Source organism: Ornithorhynchus anatinus, chromosome 4, assembly GCF_004115215.2.
Source record: "Ornithorhynchus anatinus isolate Pmale09 chromosome 4, mOrnAna1.pri.v4, whole genome shotgun sequence".
NCBI classification, from domain to species: domain Eukaryota; kingdom Metazoa; phylum Chordata; class Mammalia; order Monotremata; family Ornithorhynchidae; genus Ornithorhynchus; species Ornithorhynchus anatinus.
In genome coordinates, this window is record NC_041731.1 from 89948263 (window position 1) to 89968007 (window position 19745).

General features: G+C 43.5%; 1 non-coding gene across 1 annotated transcript; it reads right to left on the reverse strand.

The window, feature by feature from the left end:
- Positions 1-18389: 18389 nt before the first annotated feature.
- On the reverse strand, positions 18390-18527 carry LOC114811826. Its single transcript, XR_003759522.1, has one exon. It is a non-coding gene; the product is annotated as a small nucleolar RNA SNORA7 (small nucleolar RNA).
- Positions 18528-19745: the final 1218 nt, after the last annotated feature.

Sequence of the window (19745 nt, forward strand, 5' to 3'; positions counted from 1 at the left end):
GGCGCATCACACCACGCCTTGCCTCCCTACCCATTCTACCCACTCGTGATGACCAAATAGATGCTCTCAACTCCACCCTCTCTTAACTCAACTCACTCTCTCCCCTAACCCTTCGTCGATCTCGCACCATTAACCCACAGCCCGGATCACCTCCACTGTCCTCCTCCTTCACTCTTAGGCTCGAGCCACTGAACTGCCACTGCCACTGAATTTGAGCCACTGCCTCACATTCCTCTCTTCCAAGTTTCTCTCAGACTCCCTCCAACCTGGCTTCCACCCACTCCACTCCACTGAAACCACCCTCTCAATGGTCACCAATGACCTCCAAGTCCAACGGCTCCTACCCCATCTTAATCCTCTTCAACCTCTCAGCTGACTTTGACAATGTGGACCATCCCCTTCTTCTCAACACATTATCCAACTTCAGCTTCACTGACTCCTTCCTCTTCTGATTCTCCTCTTATCTCTCTGGCCATTCATTCTCAATATCCTTCATGGGCTCCCCCCACTTCCATACCCTAACTGTAGGGGTTCCTCAAGAGTCAGTTCTTGGAGCCCTTCTATTCTCCATCTACACTCACTCTCTTGGTAAACTCATTCGCTCCCATGGCTTCAATTATCATCTTTATGTAGATGACACCCAAATCTATATTTCCTCCCCATTCTCTCTCCCTCCCTCCAGGGTCACATCTCCTCCTGCCTTCAGGACATCTCTATTTGGATGTCCTCCCTTCACTTAAAACTCAACATATCCAAGGCAGAGCTCATTATCTTCCCTCCAAAACTATCCTCTCCCTCACTTTCCCGTCACTCTTGATGGCACAGCCATCTTTCCCATCTCACAAGCCCACAACTTTGGTGTCATTCTTGATTCTGCTCTCTTATTCACCCCACGTATCCAATCCATCACCATAGCTTGTTGGTCTCACCTTCACAACATTGCCAAAATCCACTCTTTCCTCTCCATACAAACCACTACCTCATTAGTATAATAACTCATCCTATCCCGACTGGATTACTGCATCACTCTTCTTTCTGACCTCCCAACCTCCTGTCTCTCCCCACTTCAGTCCAAACTTTGCTTTGATGCTTAGATAATCTTTCTACAGAAACATTCTGGGCATGTCAACCCCCTCCTCAAAAATCTGCATTGTTTGCCTATCAACTTCCCTATTAAGCAAAATCTCCTCACTATTGGCTTCAAAGCTCTCCATCACCTTGTCCCCTTTTACCTCACCTCCCTTCTCTCCTTCTACATCCCAGCCTGCACCTTCTGCTCCTCTGGTGCTAACCTTCTCACTGAGCTTTGTTCTTGCCTGGCTCCCCATCGACCACCTGGCCCAACTCCTACCTCTGGCCTGGAATGCCCTCCCTCCTCAAGTCTGCCAAACAATCATATTTCCCCCCTGCAAAGCCCTACAGAAGGCTCACCTCCTGCAAGAGGCCTTCCCAGACTAAGCCCCCCTTTTCCTCAGCTCCCCTTCCTTGCTCCATCTTCCCAACTTGCTCTCTTTGTTGTATCCCCCTCTCCCCACCCCACAGAACTTGTGTATATATGTACATGTCTATCTATAATTCTATTTATTTATATTAATGCCTGTTTACTTGTTTTGATATGTATATGTCTTTAATTCTGTTTATATTGATGCCTGTTCATTTGTTTTGATGTCTGTCTCCCTCCTTCTAGACTGTAAGCCTGGTGTGGGCAGGGATTGTCTCTCTTTATTGCTGAATTGCACTTTTCAAGCACTTAGTACAGTGCTCTGCACACAATAAACACTCAGTAAATATGATTGATTGATTGAATAATGAATGAATGATTAGAAAGCACAGTAGGGCAACTTTCCCGAATCTATGATTTGGTCATTTTTCCTTCAGTTGCTGACTGCTCAGCACAATGCCTAGCCTATTATAAGCACATTGTGAATAGAGAAGCAATGTGGCCTGATGTATAAAGCATGGGCCAGGGAGCCATAGGATCTGGGTTCTAATCCCAGTTCCACCCCTTGTCTGCTGTGTAACCTTGTGTAAATCACTTAACTTCACTGTGCCTCACTTGCTTCATCTGCAAAATGGCAATTAAGCCAGTGAGCTCACTGTGCGACAGGAACTGTGTCCAACCTGATTGTCCCATATCTACCCCAGCAATTATTACAGTACCTGGTACCTAGTACATACTCAACAAACACCATTTTAAAAAAAGAAGGTTCCCAGCAAAATATGATTGGAGATGAATACCCCCAAATCCCTTTTCTCTGGAGCTGTGTCAAGGCACAGATACCAGTTTTTATAACGTGATAAGCATCAAACCAGAACCCCAAATTCAGGGTGATACATTGTTTAATGACAACAACAGCAGTTTGAAGGGCAATGTGAGAGCTATAATAGCTACTGAAAGAAAAAAGGTGGAACTCTTCTCTGTGGACCAAGTAAGTGGGTACAAAATACAAGATGATTCCATAAATGAAGTTTTCAAAGAGAACAGTTCAGACAACAACATCAACTATTGAAAAAGAGGGGACATCACAGCTGGACAAAGGATTTCAATGTCACGCTGCAAGTGCAATTCCATTATCCTAGGACTCTGCAGCATCACTGAATTAACTTTCATAATAAGAGCTAATGCTCCAAGCCAGTGCAGCCATGTGAAAGCACAACTGAAAAACATGAAGAGTTGGCAATTTTCTTTCTGAAACTGGCATTGAAAATCAGTCGGACAGATGGAAGAAAAGTATGTGATAAAAGTTGACATTTTATTTTACTCTGTATATTTGTTACGTTAATTCTTCTTATCATTCTCACTGACATTATGACTGAATGACAATCACATTGTGACAGCTTGTGGTTAATATAAAGATTATATTGTTTCCAGGGGCAAAATTGAGATTAAATAACAGGTAACAATTAATCATATGTAGTTAGAAATAAAGGTTCCAGTGATGATATAAGGAGGAAAGTAAACTTTACTGAGGGAACACTGACCGTATTTCAAAACAACAAAGCTTTGAACAATGTCAAAAACCTCTTTTAGTGGGACTGTTGTCGTTTTCCTAGATCAGATTTTGTCCATTGATTGATATTTTGAAACCTTTAAATTTACCAAGAAAATGTTGACCCTTCTGGCTCTTTTAGCCTTTTCCTCTTTCTGCCCTTTATTAGAATTATTCTTGTTCATGTCTCTTTTTTCCAGACTCCTCTTATGCTGTATTCTGTCATACTCCTCCTCCAAAAATCTATCTTTTGGCCAGTCTGTCATGTGCCATCCAAATCCGCATCACTATCAACTTTTCACGGTGCCATTAAATCTGTAGCTCATTCAAGGTCTCCAATTTTGCAAAGTGAAATCCTGGATGTAACACACTTTTACAAATCACTGCGGGATGTGTGGGAGAGTGTTAATTTTTTCAGGCAGGAGTGCTGAGGTCATAATTGAACTCTTCATGGCCAGGCGAATGTCCCCCAAATGGATTGTAATTCTAGTGGATGACCTAGAAACAGCATCACTGTATTACAGACTGAAGCCATGAAGACAGGCAGTGATGATTAGGAGATATTTGGAATTAGAACACTTGAACTTCTTCAACTCTACAAAAATTCATTTATTAAACAACATAATTGTGTTTGTCATTCTTAATAAATGCCTCCTTTAAAAAACCTGTCACTGACTCACCAGTTTTCTCCTAGTTGGATAGATCCCAGCATTAGCATGGACAATTTTCTTCTGCACATCTGCGAAGAAAATGCAATTAGTTAAACCCATATGTTCCAGAAAGGCGTAGGAAATTTGAAGACCATTAAGCCCAACAAATGCAATGCTTTTGTTTCTGCCCTTTTGTTCGCCTATTGTCTCTTCTCTCCTCTACTTCTCCTTGTATTCCCATCTTGTATAGAATATGTCATAGGATCTGTCTCCCCCACTACATTGTGAGCTCCTTAAAGACAGGAAATAAGACTTCTATGTCTTTGGAATGCTCCCCAGTGTTTAGTAACAGTGCTCTGCAGACAGTAGACACTCAATAAATACCATTAATTGATTGATCAGAATAGGCAGATAAGTAGATAGGTAGGTAGATGAACCACATTTTAATCTTATTCTGGTCATACCCTTCATGATTTCTGTGGACTTCAGTGATGTCTTCTCTTATCCTGGATCTTCACAAACTGAGACTCCTGGACCCATTCAGTCTGTTCTCCTATGCAAGCTCCTCTATTCCCCAGTCATGATGTGATGCTCCACTCTAAAAGCTCATCATCCTTGAGAGAGGTCAGTAGGGCAGATTCAAGGCAGGGTTGACTGTCAATTCCACCCGCCATTCGCTCTGAAAATAAAATAAATAAATATTTATTATAATATTAATATAAATTTTGATAGAGCAAATCAACCACTCCATCGAGTGCTAAATGAGTATAATGGCATCAAGAGGACACTGAGGGAGAGGATATGAGTCTCTGAATTAGCTCAAATGGATTCCCAAATGCACTTTGTTTCCTGACCTGAAAATAGACATTGCAAATTGCAGGCAGAACATAAATACCACCTCTCAAAAACAACAACTGACTCACCCAGAAGCTTCACGTTTCCTCTCTCCTGTTCTCCTCCCACTGTCTCCCTTTCCTTCAGTAGCTATTCAAGTATCCAACATCCAGACCCCTGGGATGCTGACCCTACCGTTCCTTTGGTTATATGATACAAACCAGCATGGCCTCCTCCATCCAATGCACTAACAGCCTCTTTAACCTTAGAGGCACCTTTTTGATTGAGTCACCTCCTTCCGATTTGCAAAGGTGAAAATTGTTATATCCAAATTAAAGTTTTTAACAAAATCAGGAAAAGTCTCTTTTCTTTCCCTTATCCAAAATATAAACTTTAAGAAAAATCACTTTTCAAGCATTTCTTATATCTTAGTCTCCCCTTTATTCTAGCTTCCCCCCACCCATTACAGACATCTCAGATTTATTTTTACTCTTTTCCCTGAAATTTGTTCCTCCTGTCAGGAATTTGAATGCAGATTTAAAATTTCAATTAATTTTTTCATAAAATTTCATGGACCATACTTCAAAGATAAAGTGCTCAGTCCTCGTTTTTGAAGCAGACTTGTGCCCCAACACTATTCCAGAAGAAGATTTTTATCATACCCTAGCTTAAGACCTCCCAGGAAGGCAACTCTCCAATCTTTGCCAGCCTCACCTTCCAATGTTTAACAACCTGCACTAGCCAGAAGTTCTTATGTCAAACTGAAATCTTCCTCTCTACAATATAAAATGAATAATTAACATACCATTTGCCTTTTTTAGACAAATAAAACTCACTCTCAAACCAGAGAGAAGACAACTGATCACTGAGCCATTAGTGTAACCCCAAACAAGTTGAAAATAATTGGGCAATTTTTCCTGATCTTTTACTTAGTTCAATTTTCCAAATCTTCAGAAACTCTCATGGTTCTTCTCCACAGTCTTTCCAGTGACTTCATAAGCTGCTTAGATAGGTATTAAGGAGACACAGGCATTTCCAATACTGATCATGCAACAGATTTCATTCATCAGGATTGACTGATGTGCAGAGCATTGAACTAGGGGCATGGAAGTGTATAAGAAAGGAAAAAGACATCATTCCGCCTTTGATAGGAAATACCAAATATGAATTTTGATGGTAAACAGTTTCTTTTTGATGTGGAGGTGGATGGGCAAAAACTGGAGGCTTTGAGGAGGGGGCAGATATGGACTGAACTGTTCTACCTTCACAACATCTCTAGAATCTGCTTTTTCCTGGGATCCCATGCAATACTACCAAAGTAAATAGAGAAAATGCCCCCAAATGAACTCAAGCAGATGTGTACCCATACACTAGAGCTTTGAATCCCTTTCTTCCTAGCATTCCAGTGCAGTGCCCAAAGCTAACATGATCCTTACTAATTACAAGGCTCTCCAGCATCAAGGAAACTCCATTTTCATTTCAGTTCTGACACACTACACTTAGTTATTTCCCCCTTTAATAACTGGGTTCCTCCTTTTCAAAAATCTTGGATTCATTACTGTTCTTTTCTCACACTAGTTGTTCCAAATCACAGTAACTCTCTCAACAATCCCCATTTCCATTTAGGGTTAACTTTAAGGTACCACGTAATTACAGGAATTTCACATTCTTTAGAAGCTGACTATTTTAAGACCTGTTTACCAGCTCATAATCTGAAACATCATTCAAAAGCAGCTTGAACTGATTGCATCCTTCTTTGGAAGGGAACATCCAACAGCGGAACATCCATTTGGAGCTGGTTGAGCTGCCCTATAATTAAAGCTCTGTTGCAGTCCTGTTCACAATGTGTTGATGCGATGAAAAACAGCTGAGATACTTGAGAGAAGATGTTAGAATATGTACAACGGGAATTGCATCTAAAATTTCTGAAACAATGTCAGGACATTTTCAATTCTAAATTTAGAGTGTAAGGATAATGATACCACTCAGATCATTTATCCACAGTCATTTCTGAAGAGTCAGTAAACAGTTTTCCTTGCTAACTTAATTATTTTGGAAATGCTTCAAATAACAACAGTTCAAAATCCAGTATTCTCAAGGGGAGTGCACTGTAAAAGAGAGGGCAGCATGTTTCTGAGTATGTATGCATATATGTGTGTGCATATATGTGTATGTATGTATACACACACTCGCCTATCCCGCTATACATACCCATTCTCGCCTATCCCGCCGTCGACCCCGGCCCACATCCGCCCGCTGTCCTGGAATGCCCTCCCTCCTCACCTCCACCAAACTAACTCTCTTCCCCTCTTCAAGGCCCTACTGAGAGCTCACCTCCTCCAAGAGGCCGTCCCAGACTGAGCTTCCCCTTTTCCCTCTGCTCCCTCTGCTGCCTTTCTGCCCTCCCCTTCACCTCCCCTCTGCTAAGCTTCCTTTCCCCTTTTTCCCTCTGCTCCTCCCCCTCTCCCTTCCCCTCCCCTCAGCACTGTGCTCATCTGCTCATTTGTATATATCTTTGTTACCCTATTTATTTTGTTAATGAGGTGTACATCCCCTTGATTCTATTTATTGCTATTGTTTTTGTCTGTCTCCCCTGACTAGACTGTAAGCCCATCAGTGGGCAGGGATTGTCTCTATTGGTTGCCAAATTGTACATTCCAAGCGCTTAGTACAGTGCTTTGCACATAGTAAGCTCCCACTAAATAAATACTATTGAATATACATTCATTCAATAGCACTTATTGAGCACTTACTGTGTGCAGAGCACTGTAAGTATATATACTTAATGTGCATTTGACTCTCCTGGAATATGTACATTTAAAAAGTTTCAAGTTTCAAAAATGTAAACTATATTACCCTTCAAAATCATATTTCATCAATCTGCCAACAAGAGAAGAAGTGTGGCTTAGTGGCTCCAGGGCTTAGGAGTCAGAGGTCTTGGGATCGAAGCCCAGCTCTGCCACTTGTCAGCTGTGTGACTGTGGGCAAGTCACTTCACTTCTCTGTGCCTCAGTTACCTCATCTGTAAAATAGGGATTAACTGTGAGCCTCATGTGGGATAACCTAATTACCCTGTCTCTACCCCGGCGCTTAGAACAGTGCTCTGCACATAGTAAGTGCTTAACCATTACCAACATTATTGTTATACATATATATTTGAAATATGGTAAAATATGATCTGGTTTTAGTAGGTAAGATGACAGCAGTAAGTTCCTCTGCTGATGATAATTTTACCCTTGTTTCCTAAAAAAAATTTGGGAGGGTGGATGGAACTTGCTCTCTCAGGGTATTTGATTCTAGAGAAATGGAGAACATGGTGCACGCCTTTCTAAATGTCTCTCAATTGCTTCAGGGATTGTCCTTACCCCTCCAATATCTTAGGTACTGAAATACTAAACAAACACTAAAGGGGGCAGGCAAGTTACATTATTCATGACAATGTTGGATATTTATATTCATTCCCTGGGTCTGGGTTTCATCCCTATAGTTTCCATCTATGAAAGAGTAGTAATATCGACTGAGTGCTCTGTTGCTGCACTGCGCTGAAGGAAGTGCAGAATAACAAAGCGTTGCATTCTCTGCCCATAAGGAGCTTATACTCGAATGGGTAAATGAATATAATAATATTTATAGCTAGAGAGATCAAAAATAAATATATTCAGGCTGGTGGAGGACATATGAACTGTGGGGTAAGAAGAGATGGGTCAAAATTTGATAACACCACAGCTATAGATTCCTGGAGATGTGCAAACTCTGAGGTAGGAAGAAGAGGAATGGATGGGGGCTTATCATAACTCTTTGAGAACCTACTGTAGGAAGATTTTGGGAACGTGGGATAGATATGAGACAGTCTCAACCAGATACTTGCTTTCTCTTCCTTCTTTCTTCCTTTCCTACTTTTTTTCTTCCTTTATTGTTATTCTACATGTATGGTAGACCCTTCTCTCTTTTGGAGTTGTAAATATTGTGCAAAAATATGGGCAATTATCAATCAATAATCACTGAGGACTTACTATTCATTCTATCACATTTATTGAGCACTTACTGTGTGCAGAGCACTATACTAAGTGCTTGGAATGTACAATTCAGCATCAGATAGAGACAATTCCTGCCCAACAATGGGCTCACAGTCTAATGCAGAGCGCAGAACTAAATGCTTGGGAGAGTACACCACAACAGAGTTGACAGGCACATTCCCTGCCCACAATGAGCTTACAAGCTAGAGAAGACAATAATTAGTATAAATAATTGATAATATATGATTTAAATCATATGTCCAGTAGAGCTGTGGGGTTGAGGGTGGGGCAAATATCAAATGCCCAAAGGTCACAGACTCAAATTCATAGGCAACACAGAAGGGAGAGAGAGCCAGGGAAAAGAGGGCTTAATAGGGAAAGGCCTATTGAAGGAGATGTGACTTTCATAATGCTCTGAATGTGGGATGAGTGCTGCTCTGGTATATATGTAGTGGGAGGGAGTTTCACGCTAGAGGGATGGCCTGGGAAAGTGGTTGGCAGTGAGATAGATGAGATGGGGTCACAGTGGGTAAGCTGGACTCTAGTAGGGGATCAGTGAGGTGAGGTAGGATGATGCGAGATGATTGAGTGCTTTAAAAGCAATTGAAGAGTTTTTGTTTGATGTGGAGGTGGATGGGCAGCCTTTGGAGGTTCTTGAGGAGTGAGGAGACTTGAATTAAATTTTTTTTTTTAGGAAAATGAACCACGCAGCAGAGTGAAGTATGGACCGGAGTGGGGAGAAACAGGAGATAGGGAGGTCAGCAAGGAGGCAGATGCAGTAGTCAAGGCAGGATAGGAAAAGTGCTTGGATCATCTTGGTAGCACTTTGGATGGCGAGGAAAGGGGAGATTTTAGGAATGCTGTGAAGGTAGAACTGACAGGGTTTGGTGATTGAATACGTGGATGAATGAGATAGATGCAGCATGGCTTAGTGGAAAGAGCACAGGCTTGGGAATCAGAGGACTTGGGTTCTAATCCCTACTCCAATTGTCTGCTGTGTGACCTTGGACAGTCATTCAACTTCTCTGAGCCTCAGTTACCTCATCTGAAAAATGGGGATTAAGACTGTGAATCCCAAGTGGGACAACTAATTACCTTGCATCTACCCCAGTGATTAGAGCAGTGCTTGGCACATAAGAGCTTAACAAATAACATCATTATTACTTTTATTATTATTATGAGTTGAGGACAACACCAAGGTTACAGACTTGTGTGACAGAGAGGATGGTGCTACCTGTCTACCGTGATTGCAAAGACAGCAGGAGGAGATGGTTTGGGTGGGAAGATGAGGAGTTCAATTTTGGACATGTTTAGTTTAAGGTGTTGGTGGGACATCCACATAAAGATTTCTCTAAGGTAGGAGGAAATGTGAGATTATAGGGAGGGAGAGAGGTCAGGGCTGGAGAAGAAGATTTGGAAATTATCTGAAAAGGATGGTAGTTGAAGCCATGAGAGCAAATGAGTTTTCCCAGGGAATGCAATCAATACACTTGTTTTACACACACACACACACACACACACACACACACACACACAATCCACTGAAAATTAAGAGGACCTCTAAAATTGTAAAATTGTTACCTTCAATATTCAGTTTGTTTGCTATCTCATTTTAGCTTCATGTTCTGACTGGCACATTTTAAGATTGCAGTTTTTAGCCACAAAACCTCTAATTGACCCATGATTTCTTGAAAGTAGGGGAGTCCCAGGTTTGGGATATCTAACCAAGGGATATTGAAGCCTTTATATTGCTGGACCTTCATCTTCATGGTTTTTCTACTTTTCAGTTTGCATGAATAACATTTTCCCATCAAGTCCAGACCTAACCTTCCTCAAAGTTGCAAAATAAATGTAATTATAGTAATTATAATAATTATTATTATGGTATTTGTTAAGAGCTTACTATGTACCAGGCACCAAGCGCTGGGGTAGACACAAGCAAATCGGGTTGGATACAGTCCTTGTCCTAAATGGGGCTCACAGTCTCTCAATCCTCATTTTACAGATGTAACTGAATCCCAGAAAAGTGAAATGATTTGCCCAAGGTAACACAGCAGACAAGTGATGGAGCCAGGATTAGAACCCACTGACTCCCAGGCCCATGGTCTATCAACTAAGCAATCGCTTCTCAGAAATTTTAAATACAAATTTTAAATTCCTAAAGTTTATTTTATTTTTTTTTCATCACAGAACTGGGTCAAACCTAGTCAATTCATTCACATACTGAAACTTCCCTTCAGTAGTTAAATGATTCATGACCAATGTTGCTTACCATATTAATGGCATATCAATCAATTATATTTATTGAGCTCTGCGTGCAGACCACTGTACTAAACTCTCAGGACAGTACAATATAACAGAGTAGGTAGACACCAAGATGCTCCCTTCCCACAGAGAGCTTTTGTAAATATAGTTCCCTGTTTTGCTAGTGGGTTTGTCCTATACAATCTCAATCTCCATTTTCAAGCCAGCCTCTTGGCAGCCTGACTGATGGGCAATTTAAGGAGTCCAACCTATATCCCACTGACTCTCCACCATTCTGTTGCAGTGGTCTCCCAGTCTATGGTCCATTGTTTGAGACCCAGCTTCTCTGGCTCTTTAAAAACGTTTAGAAGTCCTCCTTTAAGGGGGAGTGCAATCAATTATATGTGAACTAAATGTGAAGAAAACTATTGAATCCATCTATTTTTTTAGTTGCATTTGATAGCAGGGTATTGAGTTCATCCAAATCTGAGGCCCATCAAGTAACATAAAATCATAAAAAATGAAACCTTTGTGATAGGTTGAAATATAACCACCAAAAAGTGTTGTTTACACTATAATTAACAACTCCAACTCCATTAATGTAGCTAAATTTGGTCTGCCAAATCCACTGAAGTAGGTATGCTGTGAAGTTAGTGCTCTATCGGATAAATCAATCGCATTTATTGAGCACTTACTATGTGCAGGGTACCATACTATGCACTTGGGAGAGTGCGACACAACAATATAATAGACACATTCCATTAATTAATTAATTCATTCATTCAATAGTATTTACTGAGCACTTACTATGTGCAGAGCACTGCACGAAGCGCTTGGAATGAACAAGTCAGCAACAGATAGAGACAGTCCCTGCCATTTGACGGGCTTACAGTCTAATCGGGGGAGACAGACAGACAAGAACAATGGCAATAAATAGAGTCAAGGGAAAGAACATCTCGTAAAAACAATGGCAACTAAATAGAATCAAGGCGATGTACCTTTCATTAACAAAATAAATAGGGTAATGTAAATATATACAGTTGAGTGGACGAGTACAGTGCTGAGGGGATGGGAAGGGAGAGGGGGAGGAGCAGAGGGAAAGGGGGAAAAGAGGGTTTAGCTGCGGAGAGGTGAAGGGGGGGGGTGGTAGAGGGAGTAGAGGAAGAAGAGGAGCTCAGTCTGGGAAGGCCTCTTGGAGGAGGTGAGTTTTAAGTAGGGTTTTGAAGAGGGGAAGAGAATCAGTTTGGCGGAGGTGAGGAGGGAGTGCGTTGCTGGACCGCGGGAGGACGTGGCCCAGGGGTAGACGGTGGGATGGGCAAGACCAAGGGACGGTGAGGAGGTGGGCGGCAGAGGAGCGGAGCATGCGGGGTGGGCGGTAGAAAGAGAGAAGGGAGGAGAGGTAGGAAGGGGCAAGGTGATGGAGAGCCTTGAAGCCTAGAGTGAGGAGTTTTTGTTTGGAGCAGAGGTTGATAGGCAATCACTGGAGTTGTTTAAGAAGGGGAGTGACATGCCCAGATCGTTTCTGCGGGAAGATGAGCTGGGCGGCAGAGTGAAGAATAGACCGGAGCGGGGCGAGAGAGGAGGAAGGGAGATCAGAGAGAAGGCTGACACAGTAGTCTAGCCAGGATATAACGAGAGCCCGTAGCAGTAAGGTAGCCGTTTGGGTGGAGAGGAAAGAGCGGATCTTGGCGATATTGTAAAGGTGAAACCGGCAGGTCTTGGCAACGGATAGGATGTGTGGGGTGAATGAGAGAGACGAGTCAAGGATGACACCGAGATTGCGGGCCCGAGAGACGGGAAAGATGGTCTGCCATCCACAGTGATAGAGAAGTCTGGGAGAGGACCGGGTTTGGGAGGGAAGATGAGGAGCTCAGTCTCGCTCATGTTGAGTTTTAGGTGGAGGGCCGACATCCAGGTGGAGACGTCCCGGAGGCAGGAGGAGATGCGAGCCTGAAGGGAGGGGGAGAGGACAGGGGCAGAGATGTAGATCTGCGTGTCATCTGCGTAGAGATGGTAGTCAAAGCTGTGAGAGCGAATGAGTTCACCGAGGGAGTGAGTGTAAATGGAGAACAGAAGAGGGCCGAGAACTGACCCTTGAGGAACTCCAACAGTTAAAGGATGGGAGGGGGAGGAGGCGCCTGCGAAGGAGACCGAGAATGACCGGCCAGAGAGGTAAGAGGAGAACCAGGAGAGGACGGAGTCCGTGAAGCCAAGGTGAGATAAGGTATGGAGGAGGAGGGGATGGTCGACAGTGTCAAAGGCAGCAGAGAGGTCAAGGAGGATTAGAATGGAGTAGGAGCCATTGGATTTGGCAAGAAGGAGGTCACGGGTGACCTTAGAGAGAGCAGTCTCGGTAGAGTGGAGGGGATGGAAGCCAGATTGGAGGGGGTCCAGGAGAGAATGGGAGTTAAGGAATTCTAAGCATCGATTGTAGACGACTCGTTCTAGGATTTTGGAAAGGAAGGGTAGTAGGGAGATAGGGCGATAACTGGAAGGGGAAGTGGGGTCGAGAGCGGGTTTTTTTAGGATGGGGGAGACGTGGGCATGTTTGAAGGCAGAGGGGAAGGAGATTGAGTGGTTAAAAATAGAAGTTAAGGAAGGGAGGAGGGCAGGGCCGATGTTTTTAATAAGGTGAGAGGGAATGGGGTCCGAGGCGCAGGTGGAGGGGGTGGCACTTAAGAGGAGGGAGGAGATCTCCTCTGAGAATACTGCAGGGAAGGATGGGAAAGTAGGGGAGAGGGTTGGTGGGGGGAGGGGAGAGGCGGAGGGGTGACTTTGGGGAGCTCAGACCTGATTGTGTTGATTTTTGTGATGAAGTAGGTGGCCAGATCATTGGGGGTGAGAGATGGGGGAGGGAGAGGAACAGGGGGCCTAAGGAGAGAGTTAAAGGTCCGGAACAATTGGCGGGGGTGATGGGCATGGGTGTCGATGAGGGAGAAGAAGTTTTGCCTGGCGGAGGAGAGGGCAGAGTTAAGGCAGGAAAGGATAAATTTAAACTGTGTGAGGTCGGCTTGGTGCTTGGACTTTCGCCAGCAGCGCTCAACAGCTCGAGCATAGGAGCGTAGGAGGTGGTCAGAGGAGGTGATCCAGGGCTGTGGGTTAGTGGAGCGAGAGCAGCGGAGGGAAAGGGGGATGAGAGAGTTGAGATGAGTAGAGAGGGTGGAGTTGAGAGTGGAGACCTGATCATCGAGAGTGGGAAGTGAGGACAGGGCCGCAAGGTGAGGAGAGATGCTTTTGGAAAGACGGATGGGATCAAGAGAGCAGAGGTCTCTGTGGGGCAGTAGCGAAGATTTGCAGGGGGATGGAGTGTGAGAGATGAGGCAGGTGAGGCAGGTGAGAAGCAGCGTGGCTCAGTGGAAAGAGCACGGGCTTTGGAGTCAGGGCTCATGAGTTCGAATCCCAGCTCTGCCACTTGTCGGCTGTGTGACTGTGGGCAAGTCACTTAACCTCTCTGTGCCTCAGTTCCCTCATCTGTAAAATGGGGATTAAGACTGTGAGCCCCACGTGGGACAACCTGATTCCCCTATGTCTACCCCAGTGCTTAGAACAGTGCTCGGCACATAGTAAGCGCTTAACAAATACCAACATTATCATTATTATTATTATTAAGGTTATGGTCAGAGAGAGGGATTTCAGAGTTGGTGAGGGAGGAGATAGTGCAGCAGTAGGAGATGACGAGATCGAGGGTGTGACCGAGTCGGTGAGTGGGCGCGGTATGGTGGAGCAGGAAGTCGGCAGAGTCGAGGAGGGATAGCAGGCAGGCGGCAGAGGAGTCATCGGGTATATCCATATGGATGTTGAAGTCTCCGAGGAGACTGTCCACAAGGAGCTCAAAATCTAGAATATATATATATATATATGTGTGTATATATATATATATATATATATATATGTATGTATGTATGTATGTACATGTAATATACCTTTCCTGTCCATTACCCTTGCCCTACTCTCCACAACCCCTTGCCATCCACTAATCATGGCTCAAAGATACAAAATCATCCAGGAAGAATAAAACATGCCTAAAATTATCTTGAGGAGACACTAATGTTAGGAAGACGTGGAAGAAGCAGACCAGCAGCTAGATGGAAAGACCATAACAGTGATATTGAAAGAACCATTAGCAAGGTTACTGATTATGGCAGAAGACAGGACATTATAGAGAAAATATATCCAAAGGTAGCTATGAATTGGAAACTACTCAACAGCACTTGATAACAAAATGTGTATACAAGCTGTGCCTGCAGGGAATTCATTACTGGTGGCCTTAGGTGGCTGTGATTGAGAACTCCTTTAGAACAGCAGGGTACAACCCCTCTGGCCTGTGAGCTCATTATGAGCAGGTATTGTCATTCGTTATTGTTGTACTGTACTTTCCCAAGTGCTTAGTACAGTGCTCTGCTCACAGTAAGCACTTAATATGATTGAATGAATGAATCTCCTTGGATTAAATCTAGTGTTGCATTGTTATAAACCCTAAACCAACACCATAATCAGCCATCCTACATTTAAAAGTATCAAGGGAAGGTATAGATTTTGGAACTCAATCCAGGAACCCATTAATAAGGCTGAGTTGATGTCAGCAGCCATAATTGAACTACATTCCCAAACAGGAAAGCTAAAGAATCAGGATTTAATTGGTAACACAAACCAAGAGATTTAACACACGCTACTCAAAGAGAGGTTTGCACGGTAATGATTTACAGCACCCAAAGAGAAGCAGCATAGCCAAGTGGATATAGCACGGGTCTGGGAGTAAGAAGGGCCTGGTTTCTAATCCCAGCTCTGCCATTCTTCTGCTGTGTGACCTTGGACAAGTCACCTCACTTCTCTGTGTCTCTGTTTCCTCATCTGTAAAATGGTGATTAAAGCCACGAGCCCCATGATTAAGACTGTAAGCCCCTTGTGGGACAGGGACTGTGTCCAATCCAATTTGTTTCAATCCACCCCAGTGCTTAATACAGTGCCTGGCACATAATAAGTACTTAATAAGTGCATCAGTTATCGTGAGGGAAAGGAATTGCATTTAACTTGATTTGCTTGTATTCACTCCAGTGCTTAGAACAGTGTTTGACACATATTAAGTGCTTAACAGATGCCATTATCATCATCATTATCTTGAAGATTTTTAAAACAGATTAGCAGACGACCCATTTAGATGTCAGTTTGATCAGCAGGCTTGCTTGTTTGGAGAGTCCTCAGAAAATGGGTTAACCAACCAATCAGTCATATTTATTGAGAGCTTACTATGAGCAGAGCTCCATACTAAGCCCTTGGGCGAGTACAACAGAATTTGCAGACAGCTTCCCTGGCCATAACAACCTTATAGTGAAGAGGGGGAGAGAGATATTAACATGAATGAACAAGTAATTTATATTATTTAAAGATATGTATAGAAGTGCTGTGGGTTGAGGGTGAGACAAATATCAAATATCCAAAGACCACAGATTGAAGTGCATAGACAATGAGGAAGGAAGAGCGAGCCGGGCAAAAGAGGGCTTAATCTGGGAAAACCTCTGGGAGGAGATGTGACCACAGTAATGCTTTGAAGGTGCAGAGAGTAGTGATTTAGTATATATGGATGGGGAGAGAGTTCCAGCATAAGGGGATGGCGTATGAAAGGTCTAGGAGGATTAGGATGGAGTAGAGGCCATCAGATTTGGTGAGAAGAACGTCATCAGTTTACCTGAGAGAGAGCTGTTTCTGTGGAGTGAATGGGGCTGAATCCAGTTAGGAAGGATTTGGAGGATGGAAAGTGGAGATAGCGGGTGTAAACAACTACTTCAACAAGTTTAGAGAGACATGGTGGGAGGGAAATGGGGCGATAACTGGAGCGAGTCGTGAAGTCAAGGGAGGGTTGTTTTTTTTAGGACAGGGGCTACATAAGCATGTTTGAAAGCAATGGGGAAGAAGTCATTAGAAAGTGAATAGTTGAAGATGACAGTCAAGAAGGGAAGAAGTGAGGGGTCAAGTGTTTTTAAAAAGTAGGAGGGGATAGGGTCAGAAGCACAGGTGGAGGGGGTAGACAGAGAGAGGAGAGAGATTTAACTGAGCTACTGCAGGGACCACAGGGACAGTCAAAGAGGGTGGAGGAGAATGGGTGGTTTGGAGAGGAGCAGGGAGATTTTAGGGAGATCACACCTGATGTCAATTTTGTTGATGAAGTATGTATCCAGGTCATTAGAGGAAAGAGATGGTGGGGGCGGAGGATTAGGGGGTTTGAGAAGGAGTTTAATGGCTGGAACAGCTGGTAGGTCAGTAGCTATGGAAATGAATTAGGAAGATGTTTTAGTCAGACAGTAGAAAAAGGCTGAACTGAAGTAGATTAGAATGAATTTATGGTGAACAAGGTTAGAGAGATGTCTGGATTTCCTCCACCAGTCCTCCACAACTTGATCACAGGAACAGTGTCCCTGACTCTGGTGGTGATTCAGGGTTGTGGATTAGAGGTATGGGTCTGGAAGAGGGACAGGAGAGCAAGGGAGTGCAGTTCAGTAGAGAGGGTGATGTCGAGTGTGTCAATTCATCTTTCAGACTGTGAGCCCGTTGTTGGGCAGGGATTGTCTCTATCTGTGGCCAAATTGTACATTCCAAGCGCTTAGTACAGTGCTCTGCACAGAGTAAACGCTCAATAAATACGATTGAATGAATGCATCAGGAGAAGGTAGTATGGGTATGGAGATCAAATTGGGTAGGATGGCTTTAGAATCCTGGAGGGTGTAAAAAGAACAGCGGCCCCATGGGGGAAAAGGACAGAGTTATGAGGGGTGGGTGTATGGGAAAGAGAGCAAGTCAAGAGGCTGTGGTCAAATAGAGGAATTTCAGAATTGGTGGGGATAGAGATTGAACAGTTATTGGAGATTATAAAATCAGTATTTAGGCTGAAATTAGCCACAAATTATGCTTATGACCAAATGACTAACCCTTTTTTTCCCCATGGATGTAGCTTGGAGAGGAATCACTTGCCAAGTGCAAATTCTAATGGGTGGATCTCAAGGACAGCAGTCAGGCCTAGTGGAAAACGCATGGGCCATGAAGTCAGAGAACTTGGGTTCCAATCCTGGTTCTGCCATTTGTCTGCGATGTGACCTTGGGTAAGTCACTTAACTTCTGTAAAATGGGGATTCAATCCCTGTTCTTCCTCCTGGGTAGAGTCTGAACCCCATGTAGGTCAGTGACTGTGTCCAACCTTACCTTGTATCTGCCCTAGCGCTTAGTACAGTGATTGATGCATAATAAGAGGTTGACAAATACCATTAATTAGTACTGTTATCGTTATTATTGCTGGTCCATTCTCTGCATACTCCAAAAAGGATTCAGTTTCTCCTGCTCAACACCCACCAAAACTCAGCTTCATCACTAGGAAGGGTAGAGTTTGGGACTTTACAAAGCCAGGCCCTTCCAAAGTATTCCAAACTACCCCTAAGGGTTTGTCTTGTCTTAAGCCATCAAGTTATCTTTGACCCACAGCGATGTCATGGACACATCTCTCCTAGAATGCTCCACCTCCATCTGCAATCGTTCTCATAGCGTATCCAGAGTTTTCTTGGTAAAAATATGGAACTGGTTTACTACTGCCTCCTTCCGCGCAGTGAACTTGAATCTCTATACTTGATTCTCTCCCATGCCCTGCTTCCCAGCACAGGTGAGTTTTAACTTGTAGCAGATTGCCTTCCAATTCCTAGCCACTGCCCAAGCTAGGAATGAAAGGAATATACTTCTGCCTGATTCTCCCTCCCATAGTCGAGACTGGAAGAGCACTTGGAACTCTCCAGGTGCAACCCTGAGAGGGGCCTGAAGGATTTAGGGGAGAGATTTGCCTAAACCAACTGGTGGCATGGCTAACAAATTGCTATAACGGGGAGGTTTGCATTGCTAGGCGTAGTATCTTTAAACCTGCTACCTCTTGGATGTGCCCTGATCTTTCACCTTGATCCTATTGTCCGCGATGCTTAAAATCCAAACCAGGCTCATTTTTCAGCAGCATACCCATCACTTACTATGAGGGGTACATTTCGTCCGTTTAGAATTTATGAGACAAGAAAGGCTGTTTTATATTTCACCGGAACTAGTTTCCAGGTTAAAGCAGGCCATAAAGATGCAAAGAGAAACTTGCTATTGCATCTAGCTTTGGAGAACCCTTATGGGTTTAGCCAGTCAAAGACTATCCCACTGAGTCACTGGAAAACAGCTGCTGAATCCAGATTTCAAAGCTCTTCCCAGGACAGTACTAGCTTGAGATATTTATTTTTCCCTTTACAATGAAAGTCTGTGGATACGTTGCTGCTAAAATACTTCTGAAAACCGAACGAGACACCCTGGAGCTGAATTAACAGAATCGCACACAGCTTCAGTAAATAAAATTTGTAGTGCTCTAGAGACACATACCTAAAAGTTCTCTCTCAAATCATAAAACATCATACAGTTAGGGTTGAGCAGTAGCACAGCCATTTCTGACTGTTTTTTCTTGAGGGGTGAGGAAGGGATGGGAGTTGGAAGATCATTTAATTGTAAAAAAGACCCATATTTTTGATCTCCTCTTTGCCCAATCTAATGGAATCTCCCTAATAGCAAATTCTCTTTGAAACTTTGGCTACCTTTGACACCATGGACCACTCTTTGCTATAAGGAATGGTGCCAAATTTTACCAACCCAAAATCTCTCATGGGAGAGAACTCTTTCATGGGGGCAGCATGACCCGTTGGGAGGAGCATGGTCCTGGGAGTTTAAGGACCTGGGTTCTGATCCCAGCTCTGCCAGTTGCCTGCTGTGTGACCTTGGGCAAGACCCTTAACTTGTCAGTGCCTCAGTTTCTTCATCTCTAAAATCAAGATTTGAGACACATTCTCCTTCCTACTTAGACTGTGAGCCCCATGTGTGACAGGAACTGTGTCCAATCTGCCTATGCTATTATATTATATTAATAATGTTGGTATTTGTTAAGTGCTTACTATGTGCCAAGCACTATTCTAAGTACTCAGGTAGATACAGGGTAATCAGGTTGTCCCACA